The 7,678-nt window shown below is 34.5% G+C and overlaps 1 long non-coding RNA gene across 1 annotated transcript; it reads left to right on the top strand.

Moving 5' to 3' along the window:
- The first annotated feature begins 5,795 nt into the window (after positions 1 to 5,795).
- Positions 5,796 to 7,291, top strand: LOC127943070 (uncharacterized). Its single transcript, XR_008149540.1, has 3 exons — positions 5,796 to 5,969; positions 6,413 to 6,507; positions 7,113 to 7,291. It is a non-coding gene; the product is annotated as an uncharacterized LOC127943070 (long non-coding RNA).
- Positions 7,292 to 7,678: the final 387 nt, after the last annotated feature.

The raw sequence follows: 7,678 nt of genomic DNA, 5'->3' as shown, positions 1-7,678 counted from the left end.
ATCAAATACTGATATTAGGTCGTCATGTATGGCAACCAAAATCCAACGTTTTCTAGACGTCATAATGGCAACATCCAAACAACGTCAAATTAAAAAATCATTTGACGTTGATCTGTAGTTAGTTTTAGGTTGTGACATTAACTAACCAAAATCCAACATCAAGACAATGTCTCAAGCCAACGTCAGATTGACATCAAATACTGATATTTAGTCGTCAGGTATGGCAACCAAAATCCAACGTCTACAAAGCATCATAATGGCAACGTCCAAACAACGTAAAATTAAAACATCGTTTGACTTTGATCTTTAGTTTGTTTTTAGGTTGTGTTGTGATATTAACTAACCTAAACCCAACGTCAAGCCAACGTCTCAGGCCAACGTCACATTGACATCAAATACTGATATTTAGTCGTCAGGTATGCCAACCATAATCCAACGTTTTCTAGACGTCATAATGGCAACGTCCACACAACGTCCAATTAAAACATCATTTGATGTTGATCTGTAGTTAGTTTTAGGTTGTGGCATTAACTAACCAAAATCCAACGTCTAGCCAATGTCTCAAGCCAACGTCACATTGACATCAAAAACTGATAATAAGTTGTCAGGTATGGCAACCAAAATCCAACGTCTTCAAGACATCATAATGTTAACATCCAAACAACATTAAACTTTGATCTTTAGTTTGTTTTTAGGTTGTGACATTAACTAACCTAAACCCAACATCGAGCCAATGTCTCAGGCCAACGTCCCCAACATCGAGCCAACGTCTCAGGCCAACGTCACATTGACATCAAATACTGATATTAAGTCGGCAGGTATGGCAACCAAAAATCATAATGTTAAAGTCCAAACAACGTCAAATTATAACGTCATTTGACTTTGATCTTTAGTTCATTTTTAGGTTGTGACATTAACTAACCTAAACCCAACATCGAGCCAACGTCTCAGGCCAACGTCACATTGACATCAAATACTGATATTAAGTCGTCAGGTATGGCAACCATAATCCAATTTTTTCTAGACGTCATTATGACAACGTCCCAACAACGTCAAATTAAAACATGATTTGACGTTGATCTGTAGTTAGTTTTAGGTTGTGGCATTAACTAACCAAAATCCACCGTCGTGCCAACGTCTCAAGCCAACGTCACATTGACATCAAAAACTGATGTTTAGTCGTCAGGTATGGCAACCATAATCCAACGTTTTCTAGACGTCATAATGGCAACGTCCACACAACGTCAAATTAAAACATCATTTGATGTTGATCTGTAGTTAGTTTTATGTTGTGGCATTAACCAACCAAAATCCAGCGTCAAGACAACGTCTCAAGCCAACGTCAGATTGACATAAAAAACTGATATTTAGTCGCCAGGTATGGCAACCAAAAGTCATAATGTTAATGTCCAAACAACGTCAAATTCTAACATCATTTGACGTTAATCTGTAGTTAGTTTTAGGTTGTGGCATTAACTAACCAAAATCCAACGTCGAGCCAACGTCTTAAGCCAACGTCACACTGATATCAAATACTGATATTTAGTCGTCAGATATGGCAACCAAAATCCAAGCTCTTCTAGACGTCATTATGGGAATGTCCACACAACGTCAAATTAAAACATAATTTGATGTTGATATGTAGTTAGTTTTAGGTTGTGGCATTAACTAACCAAAATCCAATGTCTAGCCAATGTCTCAAGCCAACGTCACATTGACATCAAAGACTGATGTTTAGTCGTCAGGTATGGTAACCATAATCCAATGTCTTCTAGACGTCATAATGGTAATGTCCACACAACGTCAAATTAAAACATAATTTGATGTTGATCTGTAGTTCGTTTTAGTTTGTGGCATTAACTAACCAAAATCCAACATCAAGACAGCGTCTCAAGCCAACATCAGATTGACATCAAATACTGATATTTAGTCGTCAGGTATGGCAACCAAAATCCAACGTCTTCAAGACGTCATAATGTTAATGTCGAAACAACGTCAAATTATAACGCCATTTGACTTTGATCTTTAGTTGGTTTTTAGGTTGTGACATTAACTAACCTAAACCCAATGTCGAGCCAACGTCTCAGGCCAACGTCACATTGACATCAAATACTGATATTAAGTCGTCAGGTATGGCAACCATAATCCAACGTTTTCTAGACGTCATAATGGCAACGTCCACACAACTTCAAATTAAAACATCATTTGATGTTTATCTGTAGTTAGTTTTAGGTTGTGGCATTAGCAAATCAAAATCCAACCTCGAGTCAACCTCTTAAACCAACGTCAGATTGACATCAAATACTGATATTTAGTCATCAGGTATGGCAACCATAATCCAGTGTTTTCAAGGCATCATAATGGTAACATCCAAACAACGTCAAATTATAACATCAATTTATTTTATTTTTTTTTATTGTTATTTAATATAGTGGTTTCACTTTATTGTTATGGTTCATTTTGAAATTTATGTTGTTGCGTTGTTGCACCTACAGTCGTGGCCAAAAATATCAGCACCCTTGGTAAATATGATCAAAGAAGGGTGTGAAAATTCATCTGCTTTAATCGTTTTGCACTTTTATATAAAAAATTCACAAAAATGTATCCTTTCATTGGATAATAAGAATTTAAAACAGGGGGAAATATCATTATGAAATAAATGTTTTTTTTTTCTAATACACATTGGCCACAATTAATGGCACCCTTTTATTCAGTACTTTTTGAAACCTCCATTTGCCAGATTAACAGGTCTATTTTTTTTTTTCTATAATGCCTGATGAGGTTAGAGAACACCTGACAAGAGATCAGAGACCATTCTTTCATACAGAATCACTCCAGACCCTTTAGATTCCCAGCTCCATGTTGGTGCTTCTTCAGTTCACTCCTCTCATGTTCTGTAAGGTTCAGGTCAGAGGACTGGTATTAGCAGAAACTTGGCTTTGAGCTCAGTGACCCATTTCTGTGTTGTTTTCGAGGTATGTGTTTGGATTATTGTATGGTTGAAAGATCAAAACATGGACCATTATAAGATTTCTAACAGTCACTTACTGATTTTTTATCTGTTGGTATTTGATAGAATCCATGATGCCATGTTTCTAAACAAGATGTCTAGGGCCTCCAGCAGAAATATAGGCCCAGAAAAAAACAAATACAGCAGTATATTTCATTGTGCACATGGGTTACTTTTTTCTCTCTGTGTTCACCTAACCCATCTTGAGTGTTTGCTGCTAAAAAAATAATTTTTTTGGTTTCATCTGATCATAGAAGCCATTCACATTTAAAGTTCCAGTCTTGGCTGATAACTGAATTATGCTTTAGTTTGTTTTTGAATGAGCTAGGATAATTTTTCTTGTAACCCTCCCAAACAACATGTGTTGATGTAGGTTCTGTTTGACTTTTTTTAAAAGGTTTTCTGAACCAGAGACTCTGCTATTTGCTGCAGTTCTCCAGCTGTGACCTTTGGCGAGTCTTTAGCTACTCAAACTCTCCTTCTCACCACACATTAGGACGATATAGACAAGTCCTCTTCCAAGCAGTTTTGTAACATTTTATGTTGATTGGAGATTCTTAATTATTGCCCTGATGGTGGAAATGGGAATTTTCACTGCTCTAGCTCTTTTCTTAAAGCCACTTCACCAATTCGTTAAGCTCAATTATCTCAATTATCACATCAGAAATACATTCTTTGGTTTTTCTCATTGTGATGAATGATTAAGGGAATTTGGGCTTTGTTTTCCCTCCTCTTTATATTTCTGTGAAACAGGTAGCCATAGCCATAGCTGGATAATTTCATGTTTATAATCAAGCTTGAGTGCTCAAAATTGTGAATTTGAATGGGAATATACTTCAGAGATATTTTACTCATAAAAATTTCTAGGGGGGCCAATAATTGTGTCCAATGAGCATTTGAGAAAAAATTTTCATTTCTTATTATCCAATGAAAGGATAAATTTTTGTGAATATTTTTTTTAAATAAAATATCAAAAGGATTAACAATGAATTTTCACAACCCTCTTTGGTCACTTTTACAAAGGGTGCCAGTATTTTGGGCCACGACTGTACCTGCTTTCATTAGAGTGTTAGAATAAGTTGATGTACTTGCAAAGTTACTTGTAGTCAGTCAAACATATTCTGGGAGAGCATCAGAATTAGAAATTAAGCAGACAGTCTATTAGTACTATAATGAGAGTTAGTTGACATGTAAGTGCAATACTTATATTGTCAATAGAATATTCAAAAGGGACTATGAAAATAAAGTGTTATGACTTTAATTTGACCCATGACCATTCATGAACCATAACAGTTTATATAAATTGATATCCAATCTGTCACAGTTTTCTGTCTTTCTGTCACTGTCTTATGTCTTTCTGTCACAGTCTTCTGTGAGTGTTGTGTTTGTTTGGTGCCATGTGCTTTTGTCCTGTCTCTTTTCTGACCCCGCCCCAACTTGTCAACTCAAGGTCTTGTAAGTGTTACTGCTTCTCGTGTTTTTTTGCATCTTGGTTTTGTTTTTGCCGTGTTGGCTTTTTTGTTCTTAGACTCCAGAGGGTTAAAGTTAATCTTCCCTGCATTTGGACCCAGACCCTGTTCTTTCTTTGCTGGCCCGTGACACAATCTTGTTTACAATATAATGCAATTCAAACACTCTCAAACATGTTAAGACATATTTAGGAGGATCAAAACAGTATTGCTTACTTAATTCTGGGCTGGAAACATTGTTTATCAAAACATAAACTTGTTGATCTTTGTGTTGGAAAGTAAAGTGAGTGCATGCAGACAATGCAAGCATTACTGTTTATTGTACAGTCTTATAATTATGCAATATAAATGTCTAATTCCTTTGCTATAATTTAGTCTGTTCTTATATATGTTTTTTTTTAAATATATAAAATAATTGATCAGATTGATTGCTGCTTCTTACTTGCATTTTTCATATTTAAAGTACATTCTAGTTAAAAATGTAAAATTACAAATTTCATATTTAAATGTTGATCTCATCCATCAATGATGAATATGCTTAAACTTTTTCTGTGTATGGATTTTGTGAATAAGCACTACAGAATAATACAAGTTAATTTAAAGTATATTATTGTTTATTTTATTTGGATTTTTATTATTATTATGATTATTATTTGTATTTTTTGTATTTTTTTTTGCCCCCCCCCCCATAATCCCACGCCCAAACATAATGCAACACGGTGACATCGCGCTATTGCGCCATTTTGCGACTACTTGGCGGTCTTTTTTGGATCGGCAGGCATCAGTTTATCAGGCGGCCTGCGGTACACTTACAGCTCAAACTGTGGTGAGTATATCTGGGTATTAGATCATGTATAACGTAAAAGTGTTTATGCCCCCCTATATAGTGATATTACTTGTAATACGTATCAAATACATCGAAGTGTTTTAGCTGCAAGACGATGGGTAGAGATAATTAATTAAAAAATGGTAACGTTAACGGTTATATCCCTGAAATAAAAACGCCTGAGTCATTAAAGCCATCTAACTGTTAGCGCTGAAAAACAGATCAAATAAAGTTTAAACTTGAGACATATGTTTTTAATTATTATATTATTATTATTATTGTTTCGAATAATTTTGTTAAGCTTTTCATCATGAAATTTGTTCGATTTTTTCATCAATTGTGTCATGCGAATTAGTTATACAGGTGTTTATAGTAACTTAATATTCTGCTGTACAAGTTTAATTAATTTTGGATCTCCTTTAGCTGTCAGATTTCTACACACGATGTAAAGAGGCTCCTTTTTTATTTATTTTAAACAAAAACAGCCTTTTCTTCTACAAGCTCTAGTTTTATATTTGGGGTTCAAGTTTATCACTAAGGTATAGTATTTAATATAGTGTGAATTTAGGGGCTATACTATATGAGGTTATAACTTTTGTTTTGTTTTTGCTTTGTTTTGCATTTATCTCTTTGCCATGTTCTGAAGAAGCCATATTGTTGTAAGGTATGTTTTTTTGTTCATTTATAAAAGAGCCGCTAGAACAATCTGCTTTAATATATTACATTAATTAGATTAAAATATTAATAGATTGAAGGTAGTTAATCTGATTCTTCTGGTTTTCTTGTGTGCTCTTCTGTTATCCTATAATTTTGCACTTTGCACAGTTGCTAGCAAGGAGAAAATGAATGAAATTAATATTAACAGGCCAAGTTGTTGAAATAGTGTTGGTTTTACATTTTGAAATTGCACAATATCAGTTGTTTTGCAATAAGATAAAAACCTGCCAGTTTGGGTGAGCCTATGACTTTTAATCTAGTACCAACTGGAGGACCTGTATGATATCTGCATTATACTAGATATGATGAACACGTAACAGAAACTATAACACCTGCCTCATAATGTGTCATGTATAATTAATTATTTGGGCATTACTCTTGTATCCACAGGTTGATGAAAAATGAGGTCATGGCCTGTTTCAGTATGAAGTGGGGGAAGGGGAAGCTTGCTTTCACCAAGATCAATCTGTACACTGTTGTCACAGGTAAAACAAAATTAACATATAATACAAATATTAGCATCATATCATTGTGACATTCAGCGTTGTTTAGTTTCTGTTTTAGTTGGTTTAGTGAAAACCAGTAACCTCGTATTGTAGGTACTCATCTGTCACACAGAAATCACACAAACTTCCATATATACACTTCTTATTGATTGGCAGGTCATTCCTGTTAACAGCCTATCTTTATTGTTCAGAACTCTAACAATTGTTTTTGCATTCTCTAACAATTGTTTTTGCATTTAATGTATTAGACATTAAATGTTAATTTACCTTAAGACACTCTGCAAAAAAATACTGCAATGTGTCTTTGTTGTCATGGTTTTCTTTTGCTAGATTGTCTGCTTAGTGTTTGTCAATTGCATCACAAGCTGAAATATATTTTGATGACTTATAGCATGTAATTTACATTCATGGCTCTTAAAGCTAGGGTAGATTTTTATTTTTTTCTAAGAAACCAAATCAATAGTGTAAGTGGTCTAAATGTATTCTGTGGAAGGCAAATAAATAGTTAATGATTACATTCAGTGATTACTATAGTGCATCATATCCTATACTTACACATTTTCTTATTCAAATATTTCTTACAGAGAGTGTCCAGAAAACATCAAAAGAGACGGGGCAAATACTGCAGCAGCCACTGCCTTTTGTTTAAAATATGCCCCAGCAGAGCCGTCGCAAGGAGGGTGAGAGGCCCTGTGCAAAGTTGATGTGCGAGGCCCTCTACAATTTTGCGTGTATGTGTGTGTGTGGTGGGGGAGGTTGCTGTAGCAAGGCAAGGCAAGTTTATTTATATAGCATATTTCGAACAAAATGGTAATTCAAAGTGTTTTACATAAAATGAAGTAAAATAATCATGAAGAACAAAAGTAAAACAAGCAATTTTAAAACTTTAGAAATTATTTAAAAATTGACTTGAATTTAAAACAGTTAGAAATAGAAAATGATCTTACAGTTAATACATAAAATACAGTGCAATCAGATCGGACATCGCACAGTGCTCATTCAATAAATGCACAGCTAAACAGATGAGTTTTGAGTCTAGATTTAAATGTGACTAGTGTTTTAGCACATCTGATCTCTTCTGGAGGCTGATTCTGGAAGCAATGTATTTTGGTCCTAGGTCTTTGAGTGACTTCTAGACAAGTAGAAGTAC

The sequence above is a fragment of the Carassius gibelio genome, chromosome A3 (genome assembly GCF_023724105.1).
Source record: "Carassius gibelio isolate Cgi1373 ecotype wild population from Czech Republic chromosome A3, carGib1.2-hapl.c, whole genome shotgun sequence".
NCBI lineage: Eukaryota > Metazoa > Chordata > Actinopteri > Cypriniformes > Cyprinidae > Carassius > Carassius gibelio.
This window is presented reverse-complemented; position numbering and strand designations above follow the sequence as displayed.